Raw genomic sequence first — 21107 nt, forward strand, 5'->3', positions numbered from 1 at the left:
TATTACATTATGGCCGTTTCAAACTTTGGAAGACAGTTTCTTCATTTGCACAGGAAGAGAAACGTAGCGTTTAATTCTTAAGTTTGTGGTCAGATTTTGTGTGTGTGTGTTTGTGTGTGTGTGTGATTTTAGACAGTTTTAATTCCTTTTTACAAGCCAGGTGAATTTTGTAGTTTCGGCTCATTTTGTAGTTCAGAAGAGTGGGGCTCCCCAGATGGTCCCCAAACTCCCCTCCCTGCAAGCGGCAAACCCAGCCTGCGGCCACTTCCTGAAACCTGTGTCCGGGAACCAACAGGGCTGGGCCCACCTCTTAGGAGACACGTGGGTTTCTGGTTTTCCGTGCGGAGTGAGAACTCCAAGTAGGCCCAGGGGAGAACGTTTTATCAGCATCCCTGCTCGGACCATCTTGGGGCCACGGCCTCATTCCCTGCGGCGTCTCCCCTGAGGGAGCTCGCCAGGTCGAAGCTCGTGCCCATGTCTGTCTCTTGGGCAGTGGTGCTGCGAGGGTGTTCCGGAAGGATAGCTTTAGTTTTAAAGCTTTAGCTGGGCAAAGGACTTAGTAGAGGCAAGAAAAGATGAAATGTTTAGGAGGTCCTGGGGGTTGGGGAGGATGTGGCAGAGAGGAGGGGCTACAGGGTGTCAGCCTCCCACCCTCTGCCAGCCTGGGTGGGAGGGTGTCCGGTACTGAAGGACAGACGAGGCCCCCCGCACCTCGGGCCAGGCTTCTGCACCCTCAGTGCTGGCGAAGGGGATGAAGAGGCCCGGGGAGGGCAGGGGGACCGAAAGCGCAGCCTCTCTCCTCCCGCCCCGCCCTCATTGATGACTACCTGTCCCAGGAGGGGCCCCGTTGGAAGTACACGCCCACGGGACGCGACGCGCCTGGCCCGCAGTGGTACACGGGCCTGACCAGCTCGGACCCCCGAGAAGCCTGCAACACGCTCCCTCGGGGGCTCTGGACAGCCCGCACCTCGAGGCTTATGCCCGCAGGCGCGGATGCCACAGCCCCCGGGAGCGCAGCATGCCCTCGGGTGAGTGCCCGGCCCCGCCCTCCCCGACACCAGGCCCGCCTCGAGGGGAGGGTGAGGCCCAGAGGTGCAGAGATGACCCCCGACCCCTGCCTACATCAGCGTCTCCGGGAGACGGCCTGCTACGACGGCATCATCCCCGCGCAGTACAAGGCCCCGCGCGTGGTAGGGAGGGTGCTGTGGGAAGACAGGCCCATCGGGGCGAGGAGTACGGTGAGCCTGGGCCAGGGGCACGCGACCCAGGGGCTGGAGGGGGGGGACCACCCGGGTCCAGGAGGCGGGGCCGGCCGGTGACCCGGGTCCTGGCCCCGCAGTGATCCACAGGCACCAGTTCGGAGCGGAGCCGCTGTGGCGCGCGTCTGACCACGTGCCATGCCTGCCAGCGCCCCGAGCCCGCGCTGCACCGCCCACAACTACGGGCAATGGGCACGGAACCCTGCTGCGCCTCCACCGACCGGCAGCCCCCGCCCGTCCACGCGGCCAGTCACTGATGAAGGCCGCGCTGCCCGGTGTGGCTCTTCGGGACCCGGCGCCTCTCCCGCAAGGCGTCTGTCCGCCTCTGGGGCCGGGGCCTGGGGCCGTCAGGCAGCCAGGTGAAGGGAGCTCTGAACCAGGCCCCTGGTGACCAAGCTCCAGGGCAGAGTCAGACAGACGACCTCTCCTGCCCTCGGCTCCGCCTACCCCGGGCCCCAGGCCAAGGCACAGCCCTGGCCCCGGGCGGCCTGGGCACAGGGAGCCGCACTCGGGCGCCTGCCCGGCGTGCTGAGTCTCGCCATCGCCACGGCCAGGGTCTGGGCCGAGCCCCTAACCCCGAGGCTGGGCTCCTGGCAGGCTCAGCAACGGCTCTGTCCTCCAGGGCTGGCGGCACCCGGGAGGCCCTAGGCCGGCCGGGGCTGAGCTCGGGGCAGGCCCTGTGCCCAGGAGCCTCACATCCGGCCCTGTGGCCAAGTTTAAATAAAGTATATCATCGCACAAAGGCACTTTGTACGTGCCTGGCCCGTTTCAAGCACTCCGTATTAGCTATTGCACGCACCTGGCCCGTTTCTAGCTCTCAGTATTAGCTTTGGCACGTGCCCGGCCCGTTTCAAGCCCTCAATATTAGCTATGGCACGTGCCCAGCCCGTTTCAAGCCCTCAGTATTAGCTATTATGTGTTTTATTTTGAGTAGCTTTCACCCCCTCTGGTTATTGTTACACTGCTTTCCACCTGCGCAGCTTAGTTCCTAGTCACCCAGTTCTTCACGCTTTCTTCTCCTTGTTTCTAATTTTCTCCAGGTCATTTCACGTCATATTAACCGAATCCTAGAGAATGGACCACAGAAGGAGCAGAAGTAGTGTTCACATCAGCTCACACCCCGTTCCAGCAGCATCTCAGGTTAAGGATTTTCTGGCGAAGGGGTGGGGGGGACCACTTTAAGGATGAAAGCAGCTCTTTTGCCCCTTTCCTATTTACACATTTCTGTCCCCCTCTAACCTTAAAAGAATAATTATAGGAATGAGACCACTAGGCAGTTTAACCTAACTTCTGACTTGTGCGCTCCTGAATGCACACCATGCCTTGCCTAACCTGCTGATTCTTTTCCTAGATAAAAAGAAGGAAGAAGGAAGAATTCAGCAAGTAAAGAATGGCTGTCTCTTTACCCGCAAGGCCCCTTAACAATCCTGCAGGCAGATGAGGCGGAGGAGATAACATCTGAAGAAGGAGTCAGCCAGTCTGCCTCCTGCCTCCATGGTTCACTGAGATTCTTCCCCCCATTTTCCCCTTTAAACACCGTCCTGGCTGAGCGGAATCTTCAGAGTTGATGTTAGGACACGAGTCCACCTTCTCCCCAGATTGCCGCCCTTTCTGATGGAAGCACCTTTCCTTTCTATTCACACTTGCCTCTCAAATTATTGGCTTTTGAGTGGCGAGCAACTGAACCCGAGTTGGGTAACAAGGAGACCAGGCCACTTCCAATGTGCATTGTCTTTTAGAAGAACACAGATTTGTTTCTCCAATTTAAAGTGCAGAGTGAGTGCAAATTCCTGTGCAGTAGGTCTGGAGTGGGTCCTGATGATGCTTTTCTAACCATCTCCCAGGGCAGTTGCTGCTGGTAGCAGGGGCCACGCTCAGAATGGCAAGCAGCACACCAACCCCGCTGCGGTTTCTCCGCTCCCCTCGCTCGGCAGGGAAAAGAAAGAGGGCTGAGGTGTCTCCCTCAGAGAAAATTCATATTCCTTTCTGGTCATTTCAACTCTGCTCATTTCCTTGCACAGTGAGTAATATTGTCCTCTCTGGCCTCAGGGCAGCTACGTGATCTGCAGCTCCCCGTGTAAGCTGAGAATGGAGGCCCCCTATTCACACGTTGTTAAGAATTTCAGGATGGCAACAAGTGCTGAGTCTCTCTGAGCACAGGGTCCTGCGTGGTTCCCCGTGCCACACGCCCACACAGGCGGCTTACTAGGCCTTTCTACTATAATCTTTTCTAAACAAGGCTTCCAGGAGTCTTCGGAATTGATGTCAAGGTCAGCCCTCTTAGACTTTTTAGAACCACCATCTGATTTACGTCTTTCGTTTTTGCCTAGGTACGGTGAGTCATACTATTCCTTGATGGAAAATTGATAATAAAGATAATGTATACCTGTGCTGGGTATTAGGAATAAAGACATGAAAGTTTTTTCTATGCATGATGATGAGACGATTGCTCTCGGAATGTAGGGGGTAAAGGTTTAATTTAAACAGCGAGCTCACAGATCAATGCTCATATCAACAATGGCTGTTCTTCTGCAACCAGCCCTCTCCTGTAAGTCACTCAAGCTAATATATATATATATATATATATATATATATATATATTTTTTTTTTTTTTAGCAGAGGTTTGCATTCAGATCATAGCTACTGTTTATTGACAACCTACTGACTCAGAACATTTAAATACAGGCAGCCACCTTACCCCAGGAAAATTGGTTCAGTAAAAAAGCCATTTAAACTAAATTTATTTCCTAAGCTCACGTCAACGATTGTGTATTGAGCACCTATTATGTGCCAGACATTCTGTTTAGTGAGGATCTGTCAGTAAGTAAGTGACTGAAGAGACAAAAATCCCCACCCTCCTGGTGCTGGCCTCCAGGGAGGAAGGATACACACAAAAATTAGTAAAAGGGTTACAAGGCAATAAAACAGGATACAGAGGGTCAGGAGTGAGGGGTGGGGCTGCAGTTTTCAGTAAAGTGCCCGGGAGGAGACTCTCTGGGGAAGAGACATGTGAGCAGACTTGAAGGAGGTGAAGTGAGATGCTCAAGTGTCTGGGGGAGAGAAACTAAGATGGAAAGAATAGTTAGTGCCGAGGCCTTGAGGTGGGAGTGCGCCTGGCACGGTCCGGAAGCATCAAAGACGCCCGCGCGGTGGAGAGGAGAGAAAGCGGGGAGAGGAGAACTGGCCCTCAGACTGTGTGCTTCTCTGCAGGTTGAAGGGGAATCAAAATTACCTATGAAGTAGTTTTCAGAAAGGGATTTGAAAAAGCTTTTATCTTGAAAATTGAAGGTTGCACGTTCCTGCTAATTTTTAGAATAAACACCATCAATTTCATCTATGTGGGAGGTGTAATTCTTCTCATTACATTGGCAGAATAGCACCCTGGGCTTCCATTGCTTCTGTGTTGGTTGTCTGTTGCTACATAACAATAACCTCCAAACTTAGTAGCTAAAAGTACTAACCTTTATGACCTCACACAGTGTCTGTGGGGCAGGCGTCCAGGAGCGAACTAGCCGGGTGATTCTGGCTCAGGCTCTCTCCTGGGGTCGCGGATGTCAATGAAAGCTGTTGCCGCCGTATCAGTAAACAACGGATGTTGCAGCCCTGGAGCCAGCACGTTTCAGCCGCCTGGATGGTGAGCCCTGAGGGAACTCAGGATGGAAACGGGACGCCCGCCATCCAGCCGTCAGCTACCGCAGGCAGCCTGCAGTGATGCACCGGAAGGAGACTCGCCCCAGAGAGCTGAGGTGCGCATCAAAGGAACAATTCCAGTGAGCCCGGAGCTTGCATCTTCCCACACACCGGAAAGCTCTAACTTCCTTAACTTGAGGTGTCTGGTTTTCTTGACTTAACAGTAATCTCTTGATGTTCCGACTAGCTGGTCTTTGTAGCAAAAACTCCTCTATATCCTGGCTCCCCCCTTGCCTCTTTGAAACAGTCCCTCCGAGCCACCTGAGAGGCTGCGTCCCGGGCTTAAGTCCTCAGAATGTCTGCCAAGTAACACATAATTCTCAACGTTTCGTTTGTGCCTTCTTTTCAGCTGACACAGGCAAGCTGTGGAAAGCAGCTGTGGTCATCTGGAGGTCTCATGGGGTTGGGGGATTCGATTTCAAGCTCACGTGGCTGTTGGCAGGGGTCCTCAGATGTCCTCAGGCTTCAGGATGAAGGCCTCCGGTCCTTACCACCTGCGCCCCTCAAGGGCTCCATGGGGCCTACAAGCTGTCTTCCTCAAGAGTGAGCCATTCCAGGGGGGGGAGGACAGGCCAGGAGGGGCCGGAATGAGGCCGCAGGGTCTCCCGTGACCTAACCTTGAAGTTGCACGGCATCCTTCTGCCCTGAGTTACACACACCAAGCCTGGTCTAGGGTGGGTGGCGGGGACGACACAGGCTGTGAACACCGGGAGCTGGACCCATTGCTGCGTCTGGGAAACCAGATCCCACAGCCTCACCTCGACACTAGCAGCACACGTGGTCATTTGTGTGTGCGTGAGAACATTGCAGCTTTTCCACTGTTTTCACAAATGCTTCTCAGCCTCTGTGGTATTCAGATCATTATTTGTTATTGTTTCTATCTTGTCATAAACCTTCTGGGTTTTCTTCAGTTTATAATCATTTTACTTCATTTTAAAATGACTTTGCTATGCAGCATTATTCACAGTAGCCAAGACACAGAAGCAACCTAAATGTCCATCGACAGAGGAATGGATAAAGAAGATGTGTTACCTATATACAATGGAATATTACCCAGCCATAAAAAGGAATGAAATAATGCCATTTGCAGCAACACGGATGGACCTAGAGATGATCATACTAAGTGAAGTAAGTCGGACAGAGAAAGACAAATACCACATGATATCACTTACATGTGGAATCTAAAATATGACCAAATGAATTTATCTATGAAAGAGAAACAGGCTCACAAACATTGAAAACAGACTTGTGGTTGCCAAGGGGGAGGGGGTGAAGGAGGGATGGATTGGGAGTTTGGGCTTAACAGATACAAACTATTGTATATAGGATGGATAAATAACAAGTCTCTACTGTAGAGCACAGGGAACTATATTCAATATCCTGTAATAAACCGTCATGGAAAAGAAAAAATATATTATTTATCTTGATAAAAAAGAAATATTAAAAAGAATGTATATACGTGTATAACTGAGTCACTTTCTGTACAGTAGAAATGAACCCCACATTGTAAATCAGCTAAACTCCAATTAAAAAAATAAAGAAAAATAAAATGACTTTGCTATGGAGTTATTTTGTTTGTTTTTATTTTTACTTTAATGAACACCCATGCTTAAGATTTTCTAAGCATTGTTCTAAGTACTTGGCAAATATAACCTTTATTCAATCCTCATAACAAATCCTTGTAGGAGATGGGGTGGTAATTTTTCCATTGTGCACATGGGAAGCTGAGACCCAGAAAAGCAGAGGTACTTGCTCAGTGTTGTGTGTCTGATAACTGGCCCATCTGAGTCAGGGGAGGCTGGCTCTAGTCTCTGCTCAGCGACCTCTTCACTGCTTCTTCCTCATCTTTATGTGCTTTATGAAATTCTGCATCTTCTTAAGAGATGCGTTATTAATTCATTATCAAGGAACACTATAATTGCAAGAGATATTGTAAACTTTAATCAGCTAAAGATAGTCAAATAATCGGAAACATAAGCCGAGGAAACTGCTCATGTTAAACTAGGGATAATATTTGCATGGATATAAATTTTATAAGAAATTAGTACTTTAGTGATGTTTTGCATGATATGAGGAATTTTGTATCCCTATACAACCTCATGACTGCAGGATCTTAGGTAATGACTGTACTGATGAGAAGGAACCTTACCCATGACCTCTGATCCTTACACCACCTCCGCAAGGTAGGAATTCTCACCTTCACTCCACAAATGAGGGAACTGACTTGTATGGTGACTAAGGAAATTATTTAAGATCCTAAGTAGTCAGTGGTTGCGATGAGATATAAATTTAGCTGTCAGATTTCAGAGTCCAGACTGCCCTCAGTTTCTCCACGGAACCTCTGTGGTTGTTTCTTCTTCTTATTTTTATTTAGTGTTGGCTTTTCTTTATTAATAATAGCTTCTTTAGTCCACTATGAGCTTTTTGTGTTCTGGTATGATTACAGGAAAGCGTGACACTCAGTAATGCACTTGAGTCATTGAAGACCTGTTTTTTTTCTTTTTAATTTTTCTCTCTATATTATGGGAGAGATCTTATTCCTCCAGGCAATGAATTAGCTTGTGTCTGGGCTGAAATATTTTATTTTCTTTGGTCTTGGATTTCACACTGAAATTTTCATTAATGCCACAAAATCCCCCCTCCCCACAAGCATTCCCTTTTGTTATTGTTGTTGCTAATTGGGTTCATAAAGGCACTGAAGTTGTCTTGACTTTTTGCATTGTTTACATTTCATAGGAACTACATAAATCCGGAGCGAGAAAATAAGTTACGTAAATTTCTAGGTATGAGAATTTCAGATTTCCTTTAAGGCCAAAGACAAGAAATGCTGTCTGAACAGCCACTGCTGATGGGCAGGATTTGTTAAGCTTTAGACGTAGCTCATTCCGTTTTCTCAGCCGGAGGGGAAAGCTGCCACAGGAGCTGCTAAGAATGCGGTAAAACAAAAGGCAAGGTGGTAACTCCGCCCACCAGCTTCTAACCAAGAGGGAAAATGTCATTAAGGAAAAGCCCTGATGTATACCTCCTTTCTCCAAACAATTAATGGAACAAAATGCCCCAAGAAATGCCTGAAACCATGAGTGGTTTCCATAGAAACCTCAATGCATTTCTATTCTGCTGACATTTGAATGAGTGAGAGCAGAGGAAAGCACTAGCTCTGCTGCGTGGCAGGCACTGTGGTGACAGCTAATGGGTTTACCTTAGAACCATTATTAACTGCTTGTAGCAAAATAGTAGCGGTGCTCTCCTCATAGACTTAGATTCTTCCATGGTCTTAAGCATTTCAGAAATATCTGGGACTTGTAGGTATAGACAATACATTTCACAAGACAATAATATTTTGCAGGAGCCTAAAACTCCCTTTCTCTCTGACGTAATCATTTAAAATAGCGGAACTGTGTCCTTTGCATGATCTAAGAAAATAATTCTAGTATCCTTTATTCTCAGGACGTCATTAGTACTAATGTACATCCTGTTTTAATACCTCTCCATTTCCTGGAGTTAGATGGAGCCTGAAACGATTACATGCCTTTTAACTTCTATTGTCTATGCAAAAATCACATTATCCCAAAGAGGAGATGTAAGAAAAAAGCAAGACTCACAGGGAGGGACACACACACACACACACATATAAAACAGTCTTCAGGTGGATTTTGCATAAATGAGGGTGACTCATCCTGACTATAATCTAGCCTTACACTCAACAATCACACAAAAAATCTATAACCCAGGAAGCATACAAAAAAGAAAGCTACTTGCAGCTGAACTACAGGGGCAGTTAGCTGCAGAAAGATTCAGTTTCATTGTTTTGAAGGATTACGTGGTTTAAATGATTTTTATTGATCACTCTTTTTTACAAATTAATACATTTATTTTTAGAGCAATTTTAGGTTTGGAGCAAGATTGAACCACGAGAGCAGTGAATTTCCGTATACTTCGTGTCCCTACATGTTTACGACCTCTCCCACCATCAACATCCCCACCAGATGGTACATCTGTCACAATCGACGGCCTACATTAGCTCATCACTCTTCTCCACTGGGGTTCACTCTTGGTATTGAATATTCTATGGGCTTTGACGAATGTATAATTATATATATCCACCATTATAGAATCATACAGAGTAGTTTTACTGCCCTAAACATCCTCTGTGCTCCTATTCATCCCTCCCGACAGCTGACCCCTGGCAATCACCAATCATTTTACGTTCTCCACAGTTTTGCCTTTTCCAGAATGTCATATAGGTGGAACCATACCGTATGTAGCCTTTTCAAATTGGCTTAAATTTCTCTTCGTAATATGCATTTACGTTTCCTCCATACCCTTTCATGGCCTAATAACTCATTTCTTTTTAGTGCTAAATAATATTCCATTAGTTGGGTATACCACAGTTTATCTATTCACCTACTGAAGGACTTCTTGGTTGCTTCCAAGTTTTGGCAATTGTCTCTAAAGCTTCTATAAACATCCATGTGCAGGTTTTTTGTGAACATAAGTTTTCAATTTCATTTGAATAAATACTAGAAAGGGCCGTTGCTGTATCCTATGGTAAGAGTATATTTAGTTTCATAAGAAATTGTCAAACTTTCTTTCAAAGTGTCTGTACCATTTTGCATTCCCACCATTAGTGTATAAGAGTTTCTGTTGCTCTACATCCTTGACAGCATTTACTGATGTCAGTGTTTTGGATTTCGGCCATTTTTATATGTTACTTGCCATCTATATATCTTCTTTGGTGAGGGGTCTGTTAAGATCTTTGGCCCATTTTCTATCTGGGTTGTTTATATGCTTATTGTTGAGTTTTAAGAGTTCTTCGTATATTTTGAATAGCAATTCTTTATCAGATGTGTCTTTTTCAACTATTTTCTTCCAGTCTGTGTCTTGTCTTCTCATTCTCTTGACATTGTCTTTTGTAGACAAAACTTTACATTTTAATGAAGTCCAGCTTATGATTTATTTCGTTCATAGGTTGTGAATTTGGTATTGTGTTTTAAAAGTCATCACAGTGCCCAAGGTCATGTAGGTTTTCTCCTATGTTATATTTTAGGATTTTTATAGTTTGTTTTTCACATTCAGGTTTCTATCTATTTTGTGAAAGGTGTAAGGTCTGTGTCTAGATTCATTATTTTATGTGGCTGTCCAGCTGTTCCAGCACCATTGGTTGCAGAGATGGTCTTTGCTCCATTGTATTGCCCTTGCTTATTCGTCAGAGATCAGTTGACTATATTTATATGGATCTATTTCTGAGGCTTCTATTTTGTTCCATTAAGCTATCTGTCTATTCTTTCACTGATACCACAATGTCTTGATTACTGTAACTTTATATTAAGCCTTGAAGTTGGGTAGTGTCGGTCCTCTGACTTTTCTCCTTTAATAATCAAGGTGGCTCTTCTGAGTCTTTTGCTACTCCATATAAACTTTAGAATCACTTTGTCAATATACACAAAATAACTTTCTGGGACTTTGATTGGGATTCTGTTGAATTCGCAGATCAAATTGGGAAGAACTGACATCGTGACAATATTAGGTCTTTCCATCCATGAACATGGAATATCTTCCCATTTATTTAGTTCTTTTTTGATATCTTTCATCAGAGTTTTGTAGTTTTCCTCATACAAATTTTGTACATATTTCATTGAATTTGTTCCTAAGTATTTTATTTTGGGGGGTGCTAATGTAAATGATATTATGTTTTCAATTTCATGTTCCACTTGTTCATTGTTGCTATATAGAAAAGAGACTGACTTTACTATATTAACCTTATATCTTGCAACCTTGCTATGATCACTTACTAGTTCCAGGAGATTTGTTGATTCTTTCAGATTTTCTACATTGATGAATCTGTCATCTGTGAACAAAGGCAGTTTATGTCTTCCCTCTCAATCTGCATAGCTTTCCTTTTCTTTTCTTGTCTTATTGCATTAGCTAGGACTTCAGTTATGATGTTGAAAAGCAGTGCTGAGAAGGAGTCTACTTACCTTGTTCCTGATGGTCACCATTTTTAATACCATATTTGTGCACTACAGTCTTTAAGGTCATTCTTGAGCTAAGACCCCAGGTAATGCCACAGTGCATGTGACATATATAGTGCATAACACACAGCCTTGAGTTTGGATAGACGTGGGTTCTTATACTGGTTTGCTTATTGCCTGTGTGACCTTAAGAAGTTATCTTTCTTGGGCCTCAACTAGCATTATATATAAATTGGAAATAATTTTTAGTTCTGGTGTTGTTATGAGGATTAGAGGTAATGGGTCAAGAGTGCTTGAGCCATAGAAGTTGATTCATAATAGTAGCTATAATTGTTTGACTATAAAATTTCCCTTTGGGACAAGATTTAGAACAAACATTTGGAGGGTTTACTCTCTTTATTGTTAAGTCTTTATGCAAAAATCATTTCATATTTGAAGACAGTAGCCCTTCCTTGTCTTTTCTGCATCTTAAAGACCTTTACTGATCTTGACACTGGACTAAGGGTCATATAGTATAAGAGCTAGCTATCACTATTATCAGGGAAATAAGGTAATTTCCTAATGACTCTAACTTGTTTAGGTTTTATAAATACAGCCATAATTTCTTCTTAGATATTCCTACTGACCCAGCAAATCTGGACAATTTTTGTTTAAGTTTATGTTTCTTCATTTAGAGATATTTACGGAAAAGGGGTTTTTGTAGTTTGAAACAGAAAATAGAAGTAACTTGAATGGCACAGCCAGAAGCATGATTTATGCATGGAATTTGGGGAGAGAAAATGTCATGTGAAATTCAGTCACTGGCTTTCTTTGCCTGTGTGATGCATTAAAAGGATCTGATCACACATGTTCTGTCATTGAGTTGTTATGGGCAAAAATAAGATTGTTAACCTCAAGTCTCAGGCAGGTGGTTGAGAAATAACTGAATAAGTTAAATAAAGCCTAAGCAAGCACAAATCTTCCTACCATGGACTATAGCATTATGAAACAAAGTGGACCAAAGATGAAGATGATCTGAACCCAGGACTTTTTAAAATCACTAGGATCAGACCCTAGAGTCTAATCTCTTTAATTTGCAGATGAGACATTTCCTAATGAGAGGAAGAGCTCCTAAAATTTACACAGCCAGCCCCCAGAGAGCCAGAGATTAACGAGGTATTCTGACTGCTACTGCTTCTCAGAGGAGACATGCCATCTCATTTTTAAACTAAAAATGGTTCTTTTTTCTTTTTCGCCACTTGAAACAAGTTACTACTGCCTTATGTAGTCATCCAACAGAGCTAGACACCTGAAATAAATCCCCTTTCATTCCAAAATTCTTAACAGATCTTTTTGCACTTACCAGGGATAGGGTTTGAACTGTTGAGAAAATCAGTACACATTGGTTGATGTAAGATATTTAATCTCTTTATTGATTCACATCCCAACAGGTTGGTAGTGAATATTAGTTACTAAACAAAGCCCTATTGTACTATTAACAATAGGATAGATAATTCAGAAAGAATGAATGTTCTTTGAGTTCTTATTTTCATATAAGGCATTGCATTTGTATAGTTTTCATATATATTCTTTCACCACATTTTCAAGAATTCTTTGTCCATTTCCTTCTGTCTCCAGAAATAATGGAATGCTAGAAAATGCACTTTTGTAAATATAAAATGATTGAACAAGAACACGGTGGTGAAAGAGTTTGGGCTATGAGTCAGACAGATTAGATTTATACTGGCCTTTCCATTTATTTATTGACATCCTGGCACGTTCCCCAAGTGTGTTTTAGTGTCCACATCTAAAAAACAATACATCAAAACAACCTGTCTTTGAAAAACTGAGATGAGATATGTAAAATTTTTATTTTGCCTAGCTCTTAGCTAATGAATGTTAACTCATGTTAGAATCTGTGTTATTATTCCTACAGGAAAATTTTGCATCACTGTGAGTAGGTAAAACCTTGACACTTTTAGTGGATAGGTGATCCAAATTGATTTTGTTGCTATTTATAAATTTTAACTTCAAGTATAGGATTTCACTTGACATAAGTTAAAACAAAAAACGTTATTTCCTGGTTTCTGCAAATGTGTATCGTTTCAGGTCTGACCACATGAGGGCAGCATGGTACTTTTTAAGACAGGAATATAGCCTGGCTGGAGCGGGGGCGGGGGGGGGGGGAAGAATCTAGTAACAAAGCTATAGAAATCATAGGCACAGAATTAAAATGAGAAGGCTTCATAATGATTCTCTAATCCAAACTTTCAGTTTACAGTGCAAGGAACTGAGGTCCAAAGAGGCCAACTAGCGAGTCCCCCATCACACAACTGGTGTCTATGGATGGCAGAGCAGAGGAGAGCCGCAGCAGTAAGGAAGCAACAGTAATCGCGTTATCAGAGCCCCCAAGTTCTCTAAGGGCTTTTTACTCTGAACTAATATTGTGTGTGGCAGAACTGTAGAGGAATTGAGTATTTCTGATAATGAATTAGCCTCCGAAATGTTCCTTTCTGGAGAAATAGACGAATCAAAAGCTAGCGTCTCATTTCCAGAAGACATAAGTGCATCCTGGAAGGCAGAAGTCTGAACTGTGCGACTTCTCAAGGTTGTCGTTAACGTTTTGCTCACGACCTTGCGTGTGTGCACTGCCTTGAAAGTGCAGCACTGACTGCAGGAAGTAGGAGCGAGCAAGGGACGAGTGCACGCCCGTCCTGCCTAGGGACCCCCCTTTGTGTAACCCCCTCCCCAGCCACGTATGAACACATACGCGTACACGGCCGGGAACACGCAGAGACATAAACCCCAGTGGCAGCGGCACAGTGGGAATCCGTGCTGGGGGAGAGTTGCTCTGACTTTGCACCGATAGTCTTCACCACACACACACCCCTTTTCCAAGCTCCGTGAATAAGCATCAGACGACCCGGCTCAGCAGAATATGTTTGCTGTAAACCCCAGTGTCCCCATTTCCCTCATCTCCCCTACATCTTTTACATCTTTGCTTTCTTCCCTTCTCCAGTGCCATGGTTACCACTCGTTTGCGTTACTCAATCAGCCTTGAAAATTGGACACTGCGATGCTTAATTTTATGTGTCAGCTTGACTGGGCCACAGGGGTCCCAGACATTGGGTGAAACATAACCTGGGTGCTTCCATGAGGGAATTTTTGGATGAGATTAAATCAGCAGACTTGGTAAAGCAGATTGCCCTCTGCGACGTCGGTAGGCCCTGGGCAAGCAGGTGAAGGCTGAACAAAAAGACTAGAAGAAAATGGCTAATCTGGAGAATTCCTCCTGCCTGACTTCCTTCAAACTGGGGACACTGGCTTTCTTCCAGCCGCAGACTCAAACGAAACCTTCAGGCCCTTCCTGGACCTGAAGCCGTCTGGACTTCAGACCAGAATGTCACCCTCAGCTCTCCTGGGTCTCAGGTCTTCAGACTCCATCCTGTAAAGGGTGCTGCAGGTGACTCACCTGCAGGTCTTGGGACTTACCAGCCTCTGTAATCATGTGAGTCAATTCCTTATAATCAATCAAGCAAGTGATCAATAAGTATCTCCTATTCTGTTTTTTTTCTGGAGAACCCTGACTGCTGCAGACACTTTGGTTCTCTTGCATATGTTTTCAACTGAAACCAGAGTTTTGGTTTATGCTGGCACTAACCTTGAGTCCTCAGTGATCATGATAATTTTTGGCATTTAGTGGGTATTTAACAAGTATGTGTTGACTGAATGAATATGTAAATTCTATTAGTTATCTTTTGAAAGAATTTTTGTTTCTATCAGAGCCCTAGCATTTTTCCTTCCACCTATGTGTGGGCATACTGCAGTTACTAACTTAGTACAAAGAAAGTACTTACTTTTTGTTGCTAGGATACCACTTTGTGCAGTCATGAAGTTATGCATATTATAGTTTTAGGCTGAAGGATGAAAGAGACCCCAAGTATGATTAACATAAAGAAGCTTAATATAACAGTGTTAGTTGTCAGTCAGTGTTGGATCATTAGATTTTTAATTTAATTTATTAAAGCCTACAATAGCACCTTGACAGTACAGACGCCTACATTTTATAGGTAAGAAAAGTGAGATCTCTAAGACTGGTTCATTTGGCCAAGTTTGTGTAGTTAATAAATGAGAGAGTGATTACTGGATATAAAGTCCCCTTATACCCAGTATTTGCTATTTCTTCATTGGCAGACTGCTTCTCTGTTGGCCTGTATCCAGCAACCCCTGGAAATCACCCCCTGGAAACCACCATCATCTACTTCGAAATCCCCTTGGTGACCTGCCCACCGTGATGAGCCCACAGGGTACCACACTCCCCCTTGCTCCCTGGGCATCAGAATCCTGCCCTGTCCTTACTGTGCCTCTTGGTCACCACAGGTATATTCACACACGAGGATCTTGTCCTGTTTTCCTCTGAGCCTGGAGCTCTCTCCTCCCAGCTCTCCACGTTGCTGGGGATCCACACTGCTTAGCCCTTTCTTCCTTTAGATTCAGCTCAGATGTCTCCCCCGACCTCCATAACTCAAGCAGTACACGTGCCGGTGGCCATTTTCTTCCCCATTTCTCTGCTGCTTTTCTTCCTAAGACATTAAACTATCCAAAAATATATGTTATTCTTAATTTGTTTTTCTCTTCCTTATCTGTACCCCTGGCAGATAGTATCTGCAAACTACAGACAAATCTCCATGATGCTAGAAGCCTATACTGCTGACCCCTATGTTAGAGTGTTCAGTGCTTGATACGTACTAAACCATCCTTGAATGTTCTCTGAAATGACTGACTCTGAGTCCATGAAATAAACAATCTGAAAATGCAGTTCATGAGGAGAAGACTTCCTTATCAGATGTTCATCTGAACGTATGGTTCAAGTCTAAATAATAAAGTAAAACGTCAAATGTTAAGTGCTAAGTCAGAAATTGCATTATTTAAATGTATTTGTTAAACCTGTAGGGAATTTCTAAACTTCCAAATTGGAGGGATTCCATGTGTGGGACACTGTGGTTAGTTTTAAATAAAATATATGTGTCTTTAATTATCGAAGATAATGGTATAACCTTGTCTCAAATATTTAGTATCACCTGAGTAGGATTATATGAAGGCTTTTAAGCTCACACTGCCATCGTTTGAATGGGGTTACCAAAAAATCAGGTACAGGATATGTGTCATGTGAAAAGTAACTATACATCTTAATGACAGAGGCAGGGATTAAAGCAGAAACTATCCTATTCTACCACGTTTCATGACTTCTCTGGTATTTAGGAAGCCCAACAGCTTACATTTAATCTTTATTTTAAATCAAAATGAAATGCGTAAAATTGAACCACAATTTTCTTTATGTTATTAATAGTCTAAATTCAAAGTATATGTTGATTGATTTGTAACTTTCAAATAATTTTGAGAATAAACATTCTAATTAAGACGTTGCATGATTCACAGGTAGAACGCACAGAATCAGGAGTCAAGGTTGTCAAGTTCTAAGTGCCAAGTGCTGACAGGGAGAGATGGCAGTGGGAAAACCAGACCTAGGTTGAGTGCGTATAAATGAAGGATTTGATGAGTGGATATCTGAGGCAGAGGCCAGAGCTCAACCCGGAAGAAATGCCATTTGGGAAATTGTTGCCGAAACGCTAACCCGGATGAAGGTGGATAGGGTGTGCTGTGTCCCTGAGTCAGGAGAACGCCCATCAGGGCCTGACACAGATGCCCGCACAAGTGAGGGTCCGCTTTGGGGCTGGTGTGACCTTGAGGTGTCCGTATCAGGCAGTTACATTGCTCCATCCTGACTTCTTTCCCAGTTGTGATTTTTCTTAGGGTGGTGTTTGCGAGTGATCACCAGACACTAGGTTTTATTATCCATCTTTTTACTTACATTAGTGGGGTGGATTATATTACGGGTCCATAGTTCTTCATCTCTCCCCTGTTGTGTCATCGATCTCCTGGGGATGGAATGGATTTTCTCAACCCGTTGGCTTTGGGCTTCGCCATGAGACACCTGCTTTGGCTAATGAAATGTGGGGCAGAAATCACCATGGGCTTTTCTAAACTGGTGCCTTCTGGGCAGGTTTCAGCCGATGCTCTGGGAACACCTGCCCTTTGCTGCTAGAGGACTGTACCTCAGGAAGCTATTTCTTCTTTCTTTCTTTCTTTCATCCTGAAGAGAAGACCGAGACCAATCTGAAGCCTGTGATCCCGTCAAGCTCGCAAGGCGAGGCAAGCCCAGCTGAGATTAGCCAAATAGCAGATCACCCACCAACGTGTGAGTGTGGAAAACATGACTGTTTTCGTAAGGCACAGAAATCTGGGTGAGGTTTGCTGTGCAGCATGGTTACAGCAGAAGCCTGTCTAATTCACTCACTGATAAAATATAGTTCATAAAATAGTGAGTACTGAAGAGAGGACACAAGGATTAATTGAAAAATGCTTATCGAAATTGAAAAATTATAGGCAGTGTAATTGACAAAATGACCTCACCACTAGTTATTTATATTTTAAATAGCCTGCTAGATCTCTTTAGGCTGATGCCCACAATATATGTACAACAGTGTCTAAAACAACCCAGGTCATCTGGACTTTGACCTGCGGTGTCTCTGTTTTCACGGCAGGAAGCAACCCTGGGGCAAGACTCTATTTTAGGAAGGACAGACGCTATCTGTACAGTGTGATTTTCCTAGCTGGATTTTCCCACTGAGCATTTCCAAGGGACATCATGTTACCAGCTTAACTGGACCACGTCTCATGTGCAAAGTAATGTACGGAACTGGGAATCCCTCTTGAGTGGAAAGCTAATGGTGACCCCTCTGTCTTATGACACAAAGGCCCTGTATTATTGTGGACACTACTCTATTCTCTTAAACTGTGTCTGGGGCAAACAACGAAAGAATTGCAGCAATATTCTCATCTCTAAAGTCATGCGTGCCGCAAACAAAAGCTACGTCTGATGCATTTGTTTAGATTTTTAAATTACGAGCGTATTTATTCATGTGTAGAGATGCTCTTTTTTAGATTTTCCTATTTAATTTTAAATGCTGTGAAGGTAGACCTGGTTGTTTTCTTTAAAATTATTCACAGGGCACTCTAGAAAAATTTGTGAAAAGTGAGTACTCAGTAGTTGCTGCTAATTGCCTGTGTTCTCCACTTCACTTTGCTACCGAAGACCTGGCCAAAGACTGTCTGAATGAATCCCACCTTTGTTCCAGCTAATAATCCCGCTTGGGGGAGAAGTGAACATTGCTATTTAAAACAAGTAGCAAATATGCATCACACGTGGAAGGAAAGCTCTAGTTACTACATGAATAAAAAGCTGTGATCCAAATGAAAGGCTGAATTATTTTATAGTTCTGAAAGTTCAGAAAATCCAGAGTTTCTGAGGCATTTTAGCTTCATATATCATTCGCACATGGGTAACTGATGATTTTACTTTTTAAAAAGCACCAAAACTGACCAAACCTAGAAAATTTTAGTAACATTAAACTATTCAAATCAACATAGGCATATTTTCAAAGATAGCTTGGAACATAAAAGCTTTTAAAATCTACTCCAGTTTCAACTTTGAAATGTTGGTTCTGAGGCTTTTCAAAGTTACAGGGTAATATCAATGAAAGAGGCTGGGAGGATAATGGTTCTAGTTTCTTTTTACAAAATAATTTTTATGATATGTAATAGAATTTCTCGGAAGGAAAGAATGACCTTCAGCTCAGGGGTGTCATTTCTTAGATGCTAAGTATAACTATAGTTTTTCAACTATCAAATTGATGTTTAGCTATCAAATTCAACTATCAAATGGACCATGCATTTGAAAAATCTAAAAGGTATTAATATATCATTTCCAAAGAGGAACAAACTTCTGTAAATTATGAAAAAATGTTTATTTTCTGTGGTAACTGGGATTATGTTTAAATGCCACTTTTATTTTCTGTATCACAGAATTCTGTACTATGTTCCTATGCAGAGACCTCTCCCAAGGCAATGGGAGCACAGTTGCCAGATTTACAGTTATTGAAACCTTTATTTTCATTATATCTCTGTCTTTAATGAGTGCAATACAATCATATTACAATATTGTAGTAAGATTTTCTTTTATATTAAATTGAAGCAACAAATAATGTAATGAAATGCCTACTAGAAATCGCCTAGTAAATAATGATGGCGTCTTCCTCTGTCAACTACCTTGGAGGTCATGACCCTCCTCAGCAATCTCAGTGAACTAAATGTTTGGTAGTTGAATCTCTTGGTTCATCGGTGATTAGAACTTTCCAAGGGAAACTCACAGTTACAGAGAATGGGCGGGAAAAGCACACAAGAGTTTTTAAATCTTCCCACAGAGGAGGGAGGAGCCAGGAGCCTCACTGAGAGGATGGATGGAGCGGTCCGACCCAAGGTTCTCACTGGTACCTCTCGCGCTGCTTGGCGCCCGTAAGTGTTGGGTGCTGAGCAGAGGGCCAGTGGGCAGCATGGCGGCTGCCAAGGTCGTGGGAGATGGACCTGTCTCCGTGGCTGTCGGGCCCGGGGGGCCTGGGAGAGGATGTGGGGCGTCCAGCTCTGAGTCTGCTGTTAGTCAGCTACTGACTCAGCCGCAGATGCTGCTTAGATCACCCGGGGATGGACCCGGGCTACGTGCACCCAAGAAATATCAGGCTGGCCACTGAACAAGATCTTTGCCGAGATGCAGAGGACCCCGGAGACCCTGCACAGACCTGAGAGCCCATGCCCTGCGCTTCCTCAGGGTCCCGAGCACCTGGGCACTCACACAAACGCTGTTCTGGAGGGAACATGAAGGAGAGCTGCAGAGCCGAGCTAACAGGCTGAATGGCCTCCATCCCCCTCTTGTGTGGAGGCTTGCGAGAAAGACGAGACCCGCTACGCGGTGGGAGGTTTGTGGCAACACCCGGGGGAAAAGCAAACTGTGCACGGACCAAATGTGTGTGTTTGCTGCCGTTTGCTCCATGTCGTTGTTTCTCAGACGTTTCTTTGCCGTGTTTTATATTTGTAATGATCCTGTCATCCAGCATTGACTAACATTTTCCCCCTCACCCTAAAACTGGAAGCCTGGATCCACAGCCGAAAACTGACAAGAGCAAATCCTCCACGGTTTAAAGAGAAGGCCCTGCAGATGCAGCGGGACACCTGCAGAGCCAGCGCCGTGAACGTGAGAGAACCTGTCCCTTGGAGACTGTGGGAAGTGATGACTGAGGAGAGGAGGGCGCAGTGGCAGTGGGGGGTCCCGAGTCCCTCCAGCCCCGGTCCCCGGGCTCGGTGATCGCAGTGGGGCTGGTGGGAAGGGTGCGGGGATAAAGGCTGGTCTGCAGAAATGGAAACCAGCGCAGCCTGGGGTCTGCTGCCGCTGGATGCTGCGTTGGGCAGCCCTCCTGCTCCCTGCCTGATGCCCACCTGGTCAGGGGCAAAGGTGATCGGGGGGAGGAAAGGGGCGCCCACTGGGCTGGCAGGGCCAGGACGCGTGTTTCCCACGGGTCAGGTGGAGACCTCCAGGGGGTGGAGCTGGGTTCTTTCTTTTCCTTTTTTAAATTTAACTTTTATTTTATAGTGAAATATAGTTGATTTACAATATTGTGTTTGTTAGTTTCAAGTGTACAGCAATGTGACTCAGTTTTACATATACATATAACCACTCTTTTTCAGATTCTTTTCCCATATAGGTTATCACAGAGTATTGAATAGAGTTCCCTGTGCTCTATAGCAGGTCCTTGTTGGTTATCTATATAGTAGTGTATATGTGTTAATCCCCAAATCCTAATTTAACCCTTCCCCACCTTTCCCCTTTGGTGACCACAACTTCATTCTCTAAGTCTGTGAGTCTGTTTCTGTTTTGTAAATAAGTTCATTTGTATCATTTTTTTAGATTGCACATATAAGTGATATCATATGATATTTGTCTTTCTCTTTCTGAGTTACTTCACTTAGTGTGATCATCTCTAGGTCCACCCATGTAACTGCAAATGACGTTATTTCATTCTTTTTTATGGCTCATATTCCATTGTACATATGTACCACATCTTCTTTATCCATTCCTCTGTTGATGCACACTTAGGTTGCTTCCATGACCTGGCTATTGTAAATAGGGCTGCAATGAACATCGGGGTGCGTGTGTCTTTTCAAATTACAGTTTTCTCCGGATATATGCCCAGGAGTGGGATTGCTGGGTCGTATGGCAGCTCTGTCTTTCTGGCAAGCTCACTGTGTAGGGGAC

At 44.2% G+C, this 21107-nt stretch overlaps 1 pseudogene; it reads left to right on the forward strand.

Moving 5' to 3' along the window:
- The first annotated feature begins 214 nt into the window (after positions 1 to 214).
- On the forward strand, positions 215 to 1516 carry LOC118895861 (annotated as a pseudogene).
- The last annotated feature ends 19591 nt before the right edge of the window (positions 1517 to 21107 follow it).

This window comes from Balaenoptera musculus, chromosome 5 (assembly GCF_009873245.2).
Source record: "Balaenoptera musculus isolate JJ_BM4_2016_0621 chromosome 5, mBalMus1.pri.v3, whole genome shotgun sequence".
Taxonomy (NCBI): Eukaryota; Metazoa; Chordata; class Mammalia; order Artiodactyla; family Balaenopteridae; genus Balaenoptera; species Balaenoptera musculus.